At 41.9% G+C, this 18,818-nt stretch overlaps 1 long non-coding RNA gene across 5 annotated transcripts; it reads right to left on the minus strand.

Annotated features, from left to right (window-relative positions):
- Positions 1-1,212: 1,212 nt before the first annotated feature.
- On the minus strand, positions 1,213-18,818 carry LOC148222712 (uncharacterized). Of its 5 annotated transcripts, none has more exons than XR_015805801.1 (8): positions 18,674-18,818; positions 14,663-17,530; positions 13,549-13,595; positions 9,927-10,065; positions 8,111-8,207; positions 6,714-6,839; positions 4,076-5,991; positions 1,213-1,649 (listed from the first exon to the last, which is right to left on the minus strand). It is a non-coding gene; the product is annotated as an uncharacterized LOC148222712 (long non-coding RNA). The 5 variants fall into 5 exon arrangements; XR_015805799.1 differs by lacking the exon at positions 1,213-1,649 and having other exon boundaries at positions 2,321-5,181; positions 5,877-5,991; XR_015805800.1 differs by lacking the exon at positions 1,213-1,649 and having other exon boundaries at positions 2,321-4,656; positions 5,059-5,991.

Genomic DNA, 18,818 nt, shown 5'->3' on the forward strand with positions numbered 1-18,818 from the left:
CTCTGCACCTCTGTCTCCCTAAGGGGATTTTTGTGCACCTCCACTGAAATCCTTGTACAATTCCCACATGAAATATTCCCACAGATGGGAGAAGTTCCAGCCTGCCATTCCATTTGATTTAATATTGATATTTTTCCTTCACTTGCATGTCAGTCAATGCCCCACATTAGGATGCAAAACTCCCTGAGCATTTTGAGCTATGTAACAGCTTTTTGATGTATTTTTCAGCATTTTGCAAGTCTCGTATTTTCAGATGAAATTGAATTTTTGCCTGTTTTTAATGATCTCATTAATGGCTTGTCAGGTATCTGTGTTTCAGTTTTACACCTCTCCAGTCCCATCATCCCAGACATTTCCTGTTGATATTGTTTTGTGAAGGCTAATGAGGCTTCACCTTGGAGCAGGAGTGATGTGACTCCACACAAACTGAGCAGAGCTTGGTCTGACAGATTTGGATGCAGCAGGAAGATGCTGAAAATAATTATTTGTAAATGTTTCTGAACTTGTGAAAGGAGCTGAAGCTTCTGTGCTGGCATTTGCCTCTCTTTCAGGGTCACCTCTGCTGTATCTCTGCTGTCCTGCACCTCAGCCTCTCCAGCAGAGATTAAATTCAAATATTCATAGAGCAACAATTAAACTCGAGGAAGGAAAAACATCATTTTAAAGCCAGTTCCACGTGAAAATGAGCCTTTAAAACTTAAAATAAAATTTTACTTAATATAAAGAAAAAAGTGTCAGTATGTTCTTTCTCCTCCTAATTAGACCCATTTAAAATAAAATATAAGAAATCCATGAATCATTTCTTTATACTCCTAAAGCATTTCTCTGCTTGTTAAATGTAACAGAACTGCACCTTTGTTTTATCTTTGCCAGGAGCTACTTCACACAAGGAATTTCTAAGATTATTTCAAAAAAACTTTGCATTTGATAAAAGGAATAAATAGAGAAGCCAAACTTCTTGCTGTCTGTGAAATTAGTTTGTGCTTATAGTAACAGTTAACATTACTGTAAAAAATTCTAGGTAAAGATTTCAAATTAAATTCCAGAGATGGCACAGCCAGACCTATGTAAAGCACCTGGATGAGCATCCTTGCATTATCCATAGGTTATTTCAACAACATCCTTATGTTCTGTGATCAGACTAGAATTTAATCATGATTCAAAAATAAAATATTTGAAAAAAGCCTCAAACTTCTTCTTACAATGATGTGCACAAAAAAAAGCATTTTGGAGCTGCCTCATCTGTGGGCACTCACAGCATCCCTGTTTTTATCAAATATCAGGGATGTGGAATCTTGTGACAAGAATCCTCCACTGTGGAGGGGTAAAAGTGAATATCTCCACAGCAATATTCCAAGAAAGGATTTCTGCTCACCCATCAAGGATCTGAGAATTAATTCCCCAAATTAATTCCACAAAGCAATGTGCCCTATCAGGGCCCTGCTCTGTTTTCAGCATTTAAAACAATTTAAAACAAACAAAGGTTTTGTTTGATGGATTCCCACTTCCAAAGGGAGCAGTGTCCGGTGTCTCACCCACTCCTGTTTTCCCCAGACATCAAAGGCAGGGTGGCTTTGTTCAGAATGGAGGTGTTTTCACAGGGTTAAAGAGTGATAACAAACTCCCCTTCTCCAAAGATTTCATCCTCTCTGAAGAAAACAAACATTTTAAAAGGAAGGAATAACAAGATGGAAAAGAAATATTCAGCGGCGTTCCTCAATGACTTCTCTGAAACATTACGGTGGCCACAACCCACAGATCCAGGGAAGTTCAAGCACTGCAATCCTAAATTCTCTTCTCTAAAGTGGAGGAGGAGAACATTTCACAGCGTGGAAGGAGCACGTTTGAACCGTCTACAAACACTGAATGACACCAATGTCCTGTCCCATCCCTGTCCCATCCCTGTCCCTGCTCCATCCCTGTCCCATCCCTGTCCCTGTCCCATCCCTGTCCCTGTCCCATCCCTGTCCCTGTTCCATCCTTGTCCCTGTCCCATCCCTGTCCCTGTCCCTGCTCCATCCCTGTCCCTGTCCCTGTCCCATCCCTGTCCCTGCTCCATCCCTGTCCTTTCTCCATCCCTGTCCCATCCCTGTCCCTGCTCCATCCCTGTCCTGTCCCATCCCTGTCCTTTCTCCATCCCTGTCCCTGCTCCATCCCTGTCCCTGTCCCATCCCCATCCCTGTCCCATCCCTGTCCCTGTCCCTGTCCCATCCCTGTGCCTTCTCCATCCCTGTCCCTGTCCCATCCCTGTCCCTGTCCCATCCCCATCCCTGTCCCATCCCTGTCCTGTCCCATCCCTGTTCCTGCCCCATCCCTGCTGGCTGAGGGTTCTTTTCTCCTCTCCAAGGCCCTCACTCTGCTGCAGTGCCCTACTTTCCTCTCCTGCTTTGCTGAAGTTTAAATAAAAAAAAAACCCACCCAGCCAAAGCCCCCAAGTGCCTCAACAACAAACCCGTGAACAAAGAAGCAAGTGACAACTTTTGAACACAGGATTGAATGTTCTTAAGCAGTTCTGGAAAATAAATAAGACTCAAATCCTGTAATTCATTCTTCTATATCTGAGGAAACACAATGAGCATTTTTTGTAGGTTGGCTTTTGCTTCCAATAGCTTTGTAATAGTCTTATCCAAAAGATGAACTGTAAATGATTTTTCATTTTTTTTGAATTTTTTTTTTCCTTGGCCAAAGGTTCTTTTCTCTTTTGGAAACAAAGATTTAAAGAACAGAGATTTTGTTTTAAGATCTACAGCAAATAGGCCTTAGGTTTGATTATTTACACTTGAATATTAGAAGACTTTAAATAATCTGCCTGTGAAAGACAAATAAATTAAGTCTTCAGAACTGAGAGAACAGAGTTTTAATCGTGTTTTCTGAGAGGAAAAGGATAAACTCTAAAATGTAGGTTATTACTGCTCTCTGAAATATCATTGCAGTTGCAGAGTGAGAAGATAGAATGATCTGTTCTGAAACTGTTTGGGCATTTGAAGAAAAAGTTAAAAATATTCAAAGTACCAGAGAAACTGAAGGTTTGCAATAAACACAGCATGCTCTGGGGAAGAAAGGATGATTTAATTGTTGGGATGAGTTCCATAATTATAGGACATGGCCATAACAGGCAGCAGAGGGAGTAAAACCAGTTTAACACAGATCATTTGGATTATACTGGTTTAACATACTGGTTTTACACCTAGTCCTAAACCAGTAAGAAACTGTCGACCAAAAAACAGTTCACCCTTCAAATTCAAAATTCACTCCTGACTATCCAAGCAGTTGGTTTAACTCAGTGGTTATGGATATTGCTCTAATTCCCACATCCCACATGGAGAACTTCACTTTTTAGTGGCTTTGCATCAGTGCAGGACTAAAATCCACACACCAAACATCACAGTGGGAACATTTCCCACTGTCCCAGTGCTGGCCAGCTGCACAGAGGTGCTTTTGGGGATGTCAGTGCTCCAGGATTCACTGCTGCTCTCCACTCTCACTCCTGTGCTCCATCAGCCTGGTTAGGATTTAATGGGAATTCTTATTGCAGCACCAGAGAACCCAATTATGCAAAATGAAGCTGTTGATAACTGGGCCATTCCTCCATGGGAAGCCTCGATTTTATAGGCTGGAAATGGAGATGTAGGAATGGTAAAATCTTATTTACAGAGCAGATCCCTCGCTGGGCAGTTAGAGCAGCACAATCTTCCAAGAGTGGCTGCAAACTCATTATACCAACAGTTTTCCAAGGATTTATTAATTATTTCAAACAGGCAATCCAATATTCTCCCAAAATAACTTTTTGCTGTTGCATTGGGATGTCTTAAAGCTTGACCATCATGGCTTTGCTTTAAAAATAATTTTTTTCTCCTAAAATAACTGACAAAACTATTTGTGGATAGAGATATCCAAGATTTCAGTGCACTCAGGAATTCAAAATCAGTTATCATCTATCCCAGCCTACTTAGCAAAACCTCCCTGAGTTTGTTAATAAGGAAAGATTTCAGGACAAAGTATCCAAAAATCCAGACACTTGTAATACTCTCAGTCACGACCAGAAAAGGAGATGTAAGAACTTGACAAATCCCACCTCAGAGGAATCCAGCATGTTCCTGGAGAAACAATGCCCAAGCAATCAGAAAAAAATGTTTGACATTATTCCGTGAAGAAAAGGACATTTGTAAAGGGATTCATGGGAATTAGAACCAAAATCTGAAAAACAAATAGGATTTGATGATGAATCTCCCATACAGAAGTTACAGAAGTTTAAATCTGTTAGAATGCATTACATAAGGACATATAAAATCAGTTATAATCTGTATAAATACAGTGCCTGCAGCTTTGTTCATGGACTAAGGACATGAGGAATTACATCTCTTCCTAGGGAAGCTCCCCAGCCAGGAATTTGCCTCAAAAATTGAAGACAAAATACATGATAAGAGTATAAAAAGCAAGAAAATAAGGGTCAGAAGGATAATGAAGTGCCCAGAGTGCATCAGCACCCTGGCTCCTCTTTTACATGTAAATGCTGTAACAAAAACAGATTTTAAGAGTTTTGGGAGAAGTTTAAAAAGTAGATTTGCACATGAGCAAAGAAGACTGATTCCATGACTGAGTATTTTTAGCTGCATGGGAGCTGTTGTCCCAGTGTGATCCTGGCAGGAGTCAGACCTGGAAGAATAAATGACAAAAATAAGATTTTAGAGATGTGAGTGCTGTTAATAACACTAGAAACAAACCAACCTATAGCTGAAACAATTTAAAATAGAAAAGCTGGCTGAGAAATTCATAAGACTAAATTCCATGCTCCATAAAATGGACTGGGAAAGGCATTATCAGCTGGTTTTTCAGCAGGTAAGATAACCCTTATCACAACAGATGTGATATGGACAAGGCTCATGTGTGGAAGCAGATACTGGAAACCTACCATGGAAACAGCAAGTGAAGCCTGAATATCAGAAAAGTTTGGATTAATGTCTCTTTTTACCGATCTTCCACCTTTGCATCCAATTTCTGAATTAAAACATTTTGATTTCTGCCACCCACCGGCACGGACACAGTGCTGAACTTTACCTTGCAGGAAATCTCTGCCACTCGAACGTGTCCCAACATCCCTTTGATCCATTTCCACTTCCCCTGAAAACGCCTGGAATTGTTCCATCGATTCCTGAGAGCGCTCAGAGCAGCCCCGTGGGCCTGGCAGATAAATGTGTAACACATCCCAGAGTGAATCCTTAAAAAGAGGCTGCAGGAAGATGAATGCCTTTGCAGCCATTGTTTCCACAGTGCCAATAAAACACGGGAAGGAGAGCAGATTACAACTCCACACAATCTAGCCTTAAAAAAAAAAAAATATCACTGGGAAAGTTCTGCACTTTCCCTAATGGCATGGATATTTCTTCCACTCAAGGATCAAGGTTGTGGTTGTCCCATCCCTGGAAGTGTCCAAGGCCAGGCTGGAGCACCTATGGGTGCTCCAACCCATGACAGAAAGGTTTTAATGTCCCTTCCAACCCAAACCAGTGTGGAATTCTATTTTTTTTTTAAGGCTTTTTCATCAAGGATTTGCTGCTGATCCAATCAGGCAGCACAAGGTGACTCAGAGCTGGCAGGTCACAAAGAAGTAGCAGAGCACAAACAGCGAGCGCTTATTTCAAATTAGTTCTGGTCAATAGAAGGACTTGAAAATTTACCCCAGACAATTGTCAGATAATTTCAAATAATGGGGGTATCTGAGAAAACTGCTCTCTGCTGGTGGATGTTCTCTGAAACCACATTGATCCAATGACTTATGAATTATTTATTCAGCTGTGCCCTTAACCCGAAAAGTGAGAATTATTGATTTCGCTTCATGTATCATATCATGGAATCCAAATAGAGGGGAAAAATACCATGAGAAAGTGGCAGGGACACAGCCCCTCAGCCTGTGTTTGTCTGTCCTGTAACAGAGACACCTGGGGAGTTTCCAGCTGCAAATTCAGGGAGGGATTCAGGCTTCAGTGGCGTCTGCAAAACACCATAAAGAGGATTTTTCTTTAGACTTTGAATAGCAGGAAAAATCTTTTTGATTTAGATTGAAAATAGAAATATTTGACTCTGATTTCAAACAGAACCATTGTTTTTAAACTTAAACTTCAACATCCAAGGAGAACAATGAAGGGTTTGTGTCCCTGGATTAACAGGCGTGATGTGGGGAAGAGCACTCAAACTTTAAAGAGAATTTTCTAGGAAGAGCTGAAAATGTTTGTTTGTTTTTAGCACTGATTTCCACAGAGAACAGCAGAAAAGGACAGGAAGAAACAACAATATCATAAGTTACAGTGCAGAAAATGAATTCATATCAATTCCTTCTCATTAATATATAATTAGAAAGAAAGAAAGAAAACACCGTGGAGTGGTGGACACCACCTTTGTGAGGAGGTACAGAATGAACATTTAAAATAAATAATAAATATTGGAATAAAACAGCCAGAGATTTCCCATGGGCTTCCTGGTCCATGAATCCTTCCCTGGTCACCCCATCCAGCTTTTTCAAATCTTCCTTGGACTCGGTGACAACGGGAAGCTCACGAGGCTCCAAAGTTGTGTCATTAAAAAAAAAAACAAAACAGATTACAAGGACAAAACTCAGCAGCACTGTGCCCTGAACAACTTCAGATCACAACAGTTTCCAAAAAAATTCTGGTTTAGAAATTTTATTCCCATGTCCCACAAAGGAAAATACTCACTTTTAGCTCTGTGGCTTCTTCTGACTCCAGTGAGAATCACAAAACCTGTGAGAAACTTTTTATTTTCCACTGTTTCATGCAGTCAAAATTTGGGAATCACCACTCCAGAAGTGTTCCCATCTCCAGCTGTTGGAAAATACAGGAAAATGATATTAAGGAGAAGCATTATTCAGTGTTTTGGGGGTTTTTGTCAAATATTTTCATGGTGTTGTAAATTAATAACTTTATTAATTCAAATAAAGCCACGAAGTCCTGAAGGGAGGAGTCAGCTTTGAGAACATCTTGCCAAAATTTGCTAAATTCCTCTTAAATTTAGTGTATATTAAAAAATAATTCATAACCTACAATATAAATATAGAAATAAAGCATTTGGAGGTGTGTGGGGATGTCACATCTATGGAATGGAACATCTCTTCTTATAGGGAATTTCGAGGAACTCTGGGAGAAGAATTGAGTATTTTATTCCCTTTCCTCTTCCCTGCTCTGGAATAAAATCCATCCTGTGTGGGCCAAATAAATAAATAAATAAATAAATAGATATTTTTTTAAAAAAAGACAGAAAAAAAAATCAATATATATATTTCTTCTTTCAAATCACAGTTGGCAAACTTGATCCACATTTCTTTGGGAGAAATTGCTTTAGCACAAATCATCTCTATCAAATGAGATTTCACATATCTTGTGTTTCCAAGGTTTTCATGGCTGCTTATATAACACTCTAGAGGAAGAGTTATCCTCTGTCCTGGATTCGTTGACATAATCTTAGCACCATATTTCCCATTTTGGGGAATATTTTGGCTACCTGTGCTTAGCTGCTGCACTCTGGGGACTCCTGAAGTTGGATTTCTGGAAACACCACTGACTGATGGCCAAATTTTCAAAAGAGAGGCACAAAGATAATTCCATTTTCCACAGCTGATGGACAGAGGGACAGGAGGAATTCTAACTGATCTCGCTGTGGACACATCAGGAAACTACTGGAAAAAAAAAAAGCGAATTATTTCACCTGTGGAGGGGAAATTGCCTCCCAGAGAACATTCGGTGCTGCCCTGCTTGCCAGGGGACGCTTGGGGAGTGTCACGGTGACAGAGCAGGGAGGCAGCACAGAGGAGCAGCCAGAGCCCCCCGGAGGTCACTGACAATGGGATCACGCAGGAGTGCATGAATAATTTCATATCAGGTGTTATTGGGGACTCATTGTCCCGGGGTGTGACATCACCTGCAGCAGGACTGGCAGCACGCAGCATTTTGCAGGTTGACATCCCAAAATCTGCTTTTCCTTTTGCCAAGTGGGCAGGAAGGCACCACCCAGGGCAACCAAACTTCGAAATGTTTTTGATAATTGATGAAATTTGATAATTGATTTTTGAGACACCCCCCCCCCACTTCCCTCTCACCTGCACAGCAGGCACGGGGAGGAGCTGGAGCTGCTGGAGAGGCTCCAGGATGAGCAGAGGGATGGGAGGGAAGTTTGGCACAGCTGGGATTGTTCACCTGGAGAGGAGAAGATTCGGGATAACCAAATTCTGGCCTTGCAGGGGCTGAAGGAGCTGCAGGAAAGATGGAGAGAAAAAAATTCCCAAAGGATGGGGGGACAGCACACAGGGAATGGCTTCCAGTGCCAGAGGGCAGGGATGGGTGGGATATTGGGAATTGGGAATTCCTGGCTGGGATGGAATTCCCAGATTTGCTGTGGCTGCCCCTGGATCCCTGGCAGTGCCCAAGGCCAGGCTGGACATTGGGGTTGGAGCCCCCTGGGATGGTGGGAGGGGTCCCTGGGGGTGGAATGAGATTTAAGGTCCCTTCCCACCCAAACCATTCTGGGATTCTATGAAGAAAAACACAAAAATTGGAGTTTCAGTCCCACTCCAGAGTTTGTGGATCCCTCTGGGCTCTGCCAGAGTCTCTCACTTCCAGTTTTTCCCTCAAATCCCCAGAAGATCCATGTGTCAGCTGAAGGCTCCACAACCGTGTGCCCTTGTGATAGAGCAGCAGGAGAGGCACTGAAATTTCAAATTTTAATATTTTACCATTTGTTTTCTATTTGCGAAGAAACGAAATTGCACAGAATTGCAAATTAATGGAATTTTGTCAGCAAAAAGACAGCAGGATTTGACTTTTTTCTTTCCAGCTTGTCAGAAACATAAAAGAAAGCCTTTTTCTCCTAAAACAGGAATTATCACTGAGTAGAAATAAACACATTTTACAATTTATGATGCACCAGTGTTTAAGCCTCTGAATCAAAACATTGCTGTTTGGAGCTGTGCCTTCCTTCACCTCCTTTTAAATTTGTCTCTGTAGCACAAACTCCTTTCTTTTCTCTCTTACAGGTGGAACAGGGGCTGATAGCAAGAAGTTAATCTATTCAACAGCAGCAGAATTTGTCAAAGCTTGATCTATGGCTCACTCTGCCTCTAAAAAACAGCTTTTCATTGAAAGCTGATGTGTTTTTTTTCATTACTGAGGCAGCTCTCTATTTAATAACAGCGTTCCAATACATGCTATTGATCCACGTATTGGAACAATTCTTACAGTTCAGGCTGGCCTGTGGATTTATTAAATATTTGCTGGCATTTTCTCCAGGGTCAAGGCCATGCATGTGCATGGAAAAAAGCCAATGAAACATAAGGGGCACGTTCTGTATGGTTCTGTATTATTTAAAACTGAGAAAAACTGAAATCCCCCCCCCAAAAAAATCCGGTTTAGAGAGCAAATGGATTCATTTAAACCACATTTCGTTTGGGATGTGTCTATGAATGAATCTGAACTTAAATTCAGATGTAGGATTTGAAGACCAAAGAAATCTGAAATCCCTCATTGACTCCACCTGGCTCCTCTGGATCCCCCCAGCTGGAGACAATTCCACACCCAGGGAAAGATTTAAAGGTCTCAGTTTTAATTGACACTGAACACGATGGGAGCTCTGGGAAGCAAAACTCCTCCCTGAAGGACAGAGAATCACAAAATCACAGAAGGTTTGGGTTGGAAAGGATCTTAGAATCATCCAATTCCAGCCCTGCCATGGCAGGGACCCCTCCCACCATCCCAGGTGCTCCAACCCCAATGTCCAACCTGGCCTTGGGCACTGCCAGGGATCCAGGGCCAGGTGTCTCCCCGCCCTCCCAGGGGGGAATTCCTTCCCAAAATCCATTCAAAATCTCCCCTCCTACATTTAAAGGCTGTTCCCCGTTGTCCTATCACCCTTTGGAGCACCTTCTGTGTCCTCTCCTGTGAGCTCTGGATGTTCCTGGGCTCATTTCTGGTGATCTCACTCATTCCCTGTTGAGCATTCCAGTCCTTTCCTGGGCTGTGCAGTCACTCCATAAATCTGCTCTGGTTTTATTGACAGGACCTGCAGAGCAGGGACACGGAGATTGTTCAAAGCCACCTTCCACCCACCCCATCCTGAATATGGAATGATTTTTATAAGGGAAGGGGGGGAAAAAAGAATTCCTCAGGATTTCACAGAGCAGCCTGGCAGTGGTTTCTGATTCTTGTAAACAATTTTTGAGGCGTGTGAAGAGCTGCAAATGGCTCTGCTGTGAATCGATGCCTCTCAGGTACAAAAGGATGCATTGTCACAGGATAATATCTCTGCTTTTCCCCTCGTTTGTTTGGTTTTTGTTTGGGGTTTTTTTTGTTTGTTTGTTTGTTTGTTTGTTTGTTTTGTTTGTTTGTTTGTTTTTTGTTTTGTTTCAATACTGGCAAAACAGACGCTTGGCTTGAAAATAATTCTCCCAAGATTTTGGATTCCCACTTGCTGGACAAATAAGAGCAAGTCAAAATGAGGGGGGATTTGTCATGGCAGAAAAATCTCCGGGGTTCCACACGAGCCACGTCCATCCCAGTGCTTTGTGTGCTGGAATCGGCTCCTGAGCAGGGAAAAACTGCCCAGGGGGATGTCCCAGGTGCCACCCTGGGAACAAACATTTCACCTGGAGACAATGACAGAACCGGGAGGAAACGTTTTGTGATGTTTGTAGAATTCAGAGGGATCAACAGCCCAAAGTTTTGTTACAGGATTTTGTTTCCTGTAATGATTCCAATCCCTCCCATCCATTTCCCGGGCAGTCTGGAGCCTCTTGTCCCTTTGGTTTGGCTCTTCCAGAGGGAATTTACAGGCTCTGCTTCTCCCACTGCCTTTTTCCCCCCAATATTTATGTTAAATTTGGGTCTACGAGTTTGCCTTGTCCCTTCCAAGAGAGAACAGATTATTCCAAAATCAAAGTGCAACCAAAGAGCTCAGGCTATGCATTAAATGGCATTTCCCATAAGGAAAGTGGATGGCCTTTCATGATTAATAAATTAATTGGGAAAGCAAACAAAAAAAGCCAAGGAAAATGGATGCAAGTCTCAGAGTTTAGAAGATTTAACTGTGAGGGGTAACAAGAAATCAAAGCAAGAACAATAAAAATGTAGAAAAATCGGAATTATATTGCTGAAAGAAGTCTCATATATTAAAGCATTTTAAAATTATCCTTTAGTGCAAAAGAAAATGCTTAACCAAATTCATCTGCACAGGGTCGTTTTTTAAAACGGTTTTAAAATGTTATTAAAACAGACAAACCCAGGCACAAAAGAATTGTGTAATTTTAGCAGATGATTACTAACTGCACTAATTAAGTAGCTTTAATTGTCTCAATCTAAGTCAAGAGACAATTCATGTGAATATTGCTGCCAGACTCAGCAGTCATCATTTCCACAAAGTAACTTTTAAGTGAGTTATCCTGCAGCTTTTATTGTTCCCAGTGTGGGATTTACACATCCCCAGGGCCATGGATCACTGCTGAGGCACTGCAGGTAACCAGGAAAAATTTGGTCACTGTTCCTCCACCTCCCCTGGAAACTTTGCAGGTTCCCAGGATTGTGGAAGATAAAGAAAATAAATGGGAACAGAGGGAATATATTTTCTGCTTTATTACTTTATCAAGCTTTCTAAATTTTGGAGCATTTTTAAAATATCAAACCGTATCTTCTTGCTTTCCCCTGAAGAATTCCTATTTTTCTGTCTCTTAATTAAAGAGATGTAATATTAAAAATTCATTTAAAGGCTCAAAACCAAAACATTTTAATTTTTGCAACCATTGCTTCTAAAAAATAATTTCTATACCTTGAAATGTGACCTGATCTAATTACATCCCAGTCTGAACACAAGAATCACCTCAATCACCTTTCTGATAATCCTGGCTCTGAGGGAAAACAAATGAGACTGATGACAAATCACTAATGAGTGTGCAAAGCCCAGCTCACACCCCCACAATTCCCACTTATCCACGAACAATAAAACACCATCAGAAAAATCAATTAACCAAAGGCATCCTCGTACACCAAACTCTGGGTAACTGAAGGCAGTCCTCAAAGTCTCTCATTTTCTGCTGGCTCATGATCTAGTGGAAAATTCCCTGGGATATTGGGAAGGAATTCCTGGCTGTGAGGGTGAGGAGGGGCTGGGCTGGAATTCCCAGATTTGCTGTGGATCCCTGGCCAGGTTGGATTGGGATTGGAGCACCCTGGGACAGTGGGAGGTGTCCCTGCCATGACAGGGGGTGGCACTGGATGGTTTTAATGTCCCTCCCAACCCAAACCAGTCTGGAATTCTGGGATTCATCCCCACAACTCCTTCATTTTACATTTGAACAATTAGTCCCTGTATTTCCATGAAATCCCTTCATGGATTTGCAGCCTGGTGTTTTATTGTCTTTCCTTCCCTCCAACCTGAAATGCATTCAGCATTCCTGGCAGCCATGAACCTCTCACTCTTTTATTTGCACTCCCCAGCTCTCTTATTTATCTTTCTTTTCAGAAATTTCAGGCTCAGAAGTTTAACAGAGCATTTTAAAGTTCCCTTCCCAGGTCACCATTGAAAAGACCATATTTTCTCATTTATAGCCAGTGTTTTACAAGGGATCAAAACCTCCAAATTGAGAAGATAAAGATCTTACCTATAGATATATAAAAAGCTTTGTACTAAAGGAACAACTTTAAGGCTATTTTAACCCAAACAAATGAAAAATCTGAACTAAAAGTGCAAATTTGTAAAAGGAGCTCAGTTATTTCTGAATCTTTGAACTTTTACTTGACTACCTTGGAAATTGTTTAAACATGTTTATTTCTTGTACAGTCTCCTCTAAAAGACAGAAAAACTAAACTATAGCTACAATTTGTTCTCACTTACTTTCAAAATTCTTTTCTTTTTCCAAAAATGTCCCAGAAAAATGTTTGTGGCCAACATTCTGTGGTAGGCTTAATTCATCCTCTTCTAAATAAATAAAATGAGGGAATAAATTCACCTGAAATCTACTTTTCCATCCCTGAATAATGTTCCTCTGTTCAACCCCACAATGTTCTTTCTCCTCAACAACTTTTCCTGTGGGGGAAAAAAACCACATGAAATTAAACTCACCCTTTTTAACATAAAGACCTGCATCCTTCTTGGCTTTTTTCCTTTAAATATGATGTTAAAATTTATATAGGACAAGACTGACAGTGCTGACACCACATTCTCCTTTTTATTTACTGGTTTGGGGAAGGGAAAGTCACAGTTTTAGTCAGCTGGGAGCTTGGCAGGGCAGTTCCTGGTTTGAAAATCAACACATAAATAAGTAAATAAATCAAAGCACTGTCCAGATTTGAAATCCAGCTGTCAGGGGTGATGCTTTACTACCACATCTGTCAAGTTTTACAACATTTCCCTTTTTTTAACCTTATTTCTCCCCATCCAGCCCAGGTGAGTGAGCACAGAGCAGCAGGTGAGGCTTTTTTCAGCACGAGGAACTGCAGAGAAAAGAGAAGAAAAAAAAACCCAAAAACCACGGGGAACAACTGCAACACAAACCTGAACCGAGGCAGGAAAACCACTGAGACAACGAGAACATGCAACAGCTGCAAGGAGGAATGAAGAAAGATAAATAAATACAGGGAACACCTTGCCAGAGTTCTAGAGTTCTCATGAGAGTGGTCATTGCAAATTGATTTTACTCTCTGTGGTTTTTTGGTTTTTTTTTTCTTTGATTGTGAATTCAAGCATTTGTTCCCTCGGTTGTTTGTGGGAGGAAATAATTCTGTTTGAGGAGGAGGTTGGTGCCTTTGCTGGAGGGGTGGGATGGGTTTGGCACCTCGGGGATGGTGACAAAAGTCACCCAAAAGTCTTGGGCTGCTGCAGGGTTTGAAAGGAGCTGTGTGAAGGGGGGTGTTTTACATCACTTGGTTTGTGGCTTGTCTTCATTTTCTTCTGTCTTCACTCAGGGTCAGGATTAAAAACACAAAGGAGATGAATTTTCTCGTGTTTGGGGCTTGGTTGTTCATTAAATTTTATCTAAAGTACAGAGAGTTCAGCAACACTTTTACCAAGTGAGCAAAATGGAGCCGGATCCAGCTGGTTCCAAGGTCTTTGAAAGCCAAACAGTCCAATAGAGAATTAACACCTCTATTATTGATACTTTTGACCCAATAACCAAACTCCTGTGACCCTCAGGGCAGCACTGACTGTCCAACCAAAAACTGCCTGAAATCATGGAGAAGGAAGAGACAGAAAGAGACAACCCCCAAAATCCCCCATCTTGTCCCATCCCTATTTCTATATTATAAAAACCCCACATTTAAAACCCTTCACACCATGTGCAATCACACATTTCTATTTAACCACACACCCGTGATTTTAACTCCAGCACTCAGATTTGGAAGCTTCTCCAAGGCCTCATGTCCAAAGCAGTGTTCTCCTGGGGGTCAGTGCCAGAAAGCAGAGAAAACTCAAAAATCTCAGATTTCTGGGATCCAACAGAGCTGGAGGCTGGAAAAGGCTCTGGGAGCTGCTGGATCCTGGCAGAGGTAAAAAATGTGGAATAACACAAGTGGGAAGGGAAACCCAGCAAAGAGACAACACCTGTGGGAGAAAGCATCTCCCTTTGCCTGAAAAATTAAGATGTTTCATGGCCCCACAATGCACTTACCAGCTCCTGCTACCAGATATTCTTGGGCAAATATTAAAACTGCCTCATGCCTGAAAAAAAAAAATATGATTTGGAATTAGAAAGAGCTGACAGAAACTCCCTCCCTTCATCCCCAGAGACTCAGGCTGGGGTTTCAGCAACACATCCAACGCTGGCAGATGGCCCACACACTCCACTCCCCCCAAACACTTGTTCCCAGCCAGGAATAAAGATTTGCAGAGTTCCAAAGAAATCCCATTTTCCCTTGCCTGAGCACACCCCAGAGCAGCAGATCTGAGGGTTGGACACACCTCCTTCAGCACAGAGCTGCTCAGGATGGCCCTGGCTCAGGAGCATGAATGATATCAATAAATTGGGCTGCCCAGTGGGAATAATATCAATAAATTGGGCTGCCCAGTGGGAATAATATCAATAAATTGGGCTGCTCAGCGTGAATTAAATCAATAAATTGGGCTGCTCAGCATGGCCCTGTGGCAGCTCACACGCTGCTGGGGTCAATAACAAAGATTTCCTCTAATAGGGCTGGGATAGGGCAGGGGCACAGAGGATTCACACTTTGAGCAGCTCTAAAGTAACAAAATACACAATGGGTCTCTTTTCCCAGGTGGAGCAAAAGGAATGCAGGAATATTAAGTCAAAGATGGGGAAAACAGGGATTATTGTTATTTTCTGGTTGGGCTTGACTCGTTCTCTCAAAGCAGCACCAATTCCCTTTACCATCCACATGTCCACACACACCTCTACTCAGAAATCCACATTTACAAACTTTTTGGGTTCTGCCCCACAGACCAGAATGAATTCTCTGCCTCTCCAAGAAGCAGAGGACAAAGAAGGAAAGAGGATTTTGCAATTCTGGCCCACTGCTCTTTGCTGTTTTTCAGCTGGATGTCACTTCAGATTACCAACTTCTGCCCAAAGTGCAACACAAGCCCAGGAGATGAATTTTTGTACTTTTTTCATAATTCTCCATGCACTGACACTGGATAAATAAGACAGGTAATGTTCTAATATTGTTACAGTGACATAAATCGGAAAAAATTAATCTTTCTTCTTCACAAGCAATCAAATCACATTCTGAGCTGCAATAAACCTTTAGGGTAAATACTTGAAGACTGAAGGATGAGTTAAGGGTGTAAAATTGGGTGAAGTAATGAGTAAATAGGTGCATAAACTGCATATAAATGTTTGATGAATGAGCTGAAGTGGAGAAAAATGATGTAGGGTAACGTAAGGGAGCACAGCTTAAAGGGAAATATCTCCTTGACAGTGACACATTAGATGGTGAAATTAGATTATAGGATCAGATTGTCTCTCAAAGGAAGAAAGAAAAACATCATCATTTGGATAACTTAAAATATGGTTGGAGAAAATAACCCAAAAGCTCAAGCATGAAGCAAATATCCCAGGATTTGAGGGGCCAATCTGGAAAATAAATCATGGCAGAATCCTGTCTCTGGTTTCACAGTTTTCCTGCCATGGACACCAAGGGGATGAGACAAAAAGATGCTACATCTACATTTAAAATATCCAGTTTATACAATAGTCTATACATTGAAACTGTATAAATAAGTCAGTGCAGAGGAGATGCTCCTCAAGCCAGGCTGATTGGGATTCCAAATACACCAGAGCTCGTCCTCCTCACAGGAACAAGAATATTTTGAGGCCAATTTGCATTTCATAGCCAGGGGCATCATTTGCAGGTGACTGAACAATCAATTAAAACAGCTCGAGTAGGTTTTTCTGGACAATTTTTATTTTAATTTTTTTTTTTCATGAAACCAGGTCATTGCTGCTCATTCATACGGTTTGGGGGCTTTTAGACATTAAAAACACCGAGTTCTCCTCAAGATTTCTGGTGCTGATGTATGGATTTACATTTTATTTTCCCCAAGCTGGTGGAGGACTGAACCCACCCCTCCCACCACCCCCAGACATTGATCAGCCTCAGCAGGGTTATGGATCTGTGCTGCTGCAACTGTTCTGAACTCCACTAATTAAAATTTATAAATTCAGCACAGAGCAGAAAGCCATCACAAAAAGCATCAGTGGTGACTCCATAGCCTTGACTTTGGATAAAATAAAAACCAAATCTTTGAGGGTGGGAAAAAAAGTGGAGTGGTTTGTCCAGAAAGGGGCAAAAATGGCCCAATCCTGGAAATATCCCAGGCCAGGCTGGACATTGGGGCTTGGAGTGGGATTTAATATCCCCTTGAATATTCCCTTCCCACCCAAAGCATTCCAGGATTCTGAGGCAGTGAACAGAATGGATTTAGAAGTCTGAATGGATTTTGGGATAACCTTGCTTACCTTGCACTGCTTCAAAGCAATCAGCTCTTGGTCCACATGGTTTTAATGAAATTATTTGATAAAATATTTCACAGTTTCTCTCAGTTTTGTGTTTCAGTCAAGTCCGGCCTCATTCCAGGAACATTACCAGCCTTCAGAATTTTGTAATGCAGATACTCTTCTTTATTGATTTGGATTTAATAATTAAAGCCTTGTCCTTGCATTTATAAAATATAAACATTTAAAGCCTCATTATTTAATTATGTCAACTATTGCTCTGATAGAGCAATCAAGGCAATCGTTGGCCACTCAGATATGTAAGGACACGTCAAAAACTTCTCCTTTTACTGTTCATGAGGGGGGAAAAAAAAGCTGAAACTGAGAACATTTCTGCAAATCAAACATCTCAGTTAAAAATGTCACTCTGTATCAACTGATACATTTTATTCTGGATCTGCCAAGTTTAAGTAAGATTTGTATGTCTGTTGAGTCATGTTTGAAACCCAAATCAATTTGGAAGCAGCAAAAAATCCAATTGCTGTCCTTTGCAGAATGTCAGAGTATCACCCTTCTGCAACAGCGCTGCCAAAAAAAATAAGGGAGAAAAGGTAAAGAAATGGAAATTGCAAATGGCCCACGGATTTTTTTTTTTTTTTTTTTTTTTTTTTTTTTTACATGACAGGATAAGTGAGAATGGCTTCAAAGTGAAAGAGAGCAGGGCTGGATGGGATATTAGGAGGAAATTGTTCCCTGTGAGGGTGGGGAGGGGCTGGCACAAGGTGCCCATCCCTGAAAGTGTCCAAGGCCAGGCTGGACAGGGCTTGGAGCCCCCTGGAGAGTGGGAGGTGTCCCTGCCCATGGCAGGGGGTGGTTATTTATTCAGATTATGGGGGTTTTTTTTCTGCTTAAAATGAATAATTAATGATTTTTTAAAAAATTTCTACAGCTTCTATGTCTATGTCCTCACAAAGCTTCATGAACTTCAGCTGAGCACACGAGTCCAGGAGGAAAACGGGGCGTGAAAAAGAGGAAAAAAATCCGTGAAACTGCTAAAAATTTGACTAAATCTAAATGAGGGCTGAAAACCTGGATGCATCTCACCTTTGTTCACCAGAACATGAACGAGTTCATCAGAAACCTGAAACCAGTGGAAAGAAATCCTGGCAGGGGGTTGGAACGAGACCTTTAACATCCCTTCCAACCCAGAGCATTCCGTGACCCCAGCATTTGAATTTTTTAATAAACAGAGGCACTGTTTGGCCGTGTCCCTCCAGGTCCAACGTGTTTCCCAAGTGCTGTGGAGTCCCCTCAGGTGCCCAGCCCCAGGTAAACCTCACCTCTCCACAATTTTCTGTGCTCAGAGCACCGTGTGGAGCTCCCCAAAATCCCAGGCAGCTCCACCTGAGCCTTCCGTGGGCTGGATGAGCTGGGAAGGAGGAAATCCTCAGAGGTGGAGTTGCTATAATTAATTTTCTGTGCGTGCACTTCACCCACACAGTGCATTTGTCATCGGAGGGGATGATTTACTCTCCCCTGCACAGACTTCTGAGCTGCCAGGTGAAAGGCTGGGGCTGCTGCAGAGTGTGCAATCCTGATGGGAAGGCAGAAAAACCAGCCCTGCTGCAAACCCTCACCCCCACAAACCCTTTCTTCCAGCCGGGCTCAAAAAGAACTTTCCATCAAAGCCAGGAGAAAACCACACACAATTTGAAACCTTCAGCTGACCTCTTGTTTCCAAAGGCTTGTGGCTTAAAGCTCTGGGTCCTTGCAGTTCCCTTTGTTGCTGTCAGAAGTTCCTTTTCAGGTGGCCTTTGTGGATGTCACTGCAGCTCCCTCCTGCTCTGCTGGGACACCAGAGGCTCCCTGACCT

The sequence above is a fragment of the Sturnus vulgaris genome, chromosome 10 (genome assembly GCF_052056855.1).
Source record: "Sturnus vulgaris isolate bStuVul1 chromosome 10, bStuVul1.hap1, whole genome shotgun sequence".
NCBI classification, from domain to species: domain Eukaryota; kingdom Metazoa; phylum Chordata; class Aves; order Passeriformes; family Sturnidae; genus Sturnus; species Sturnus vulgaris.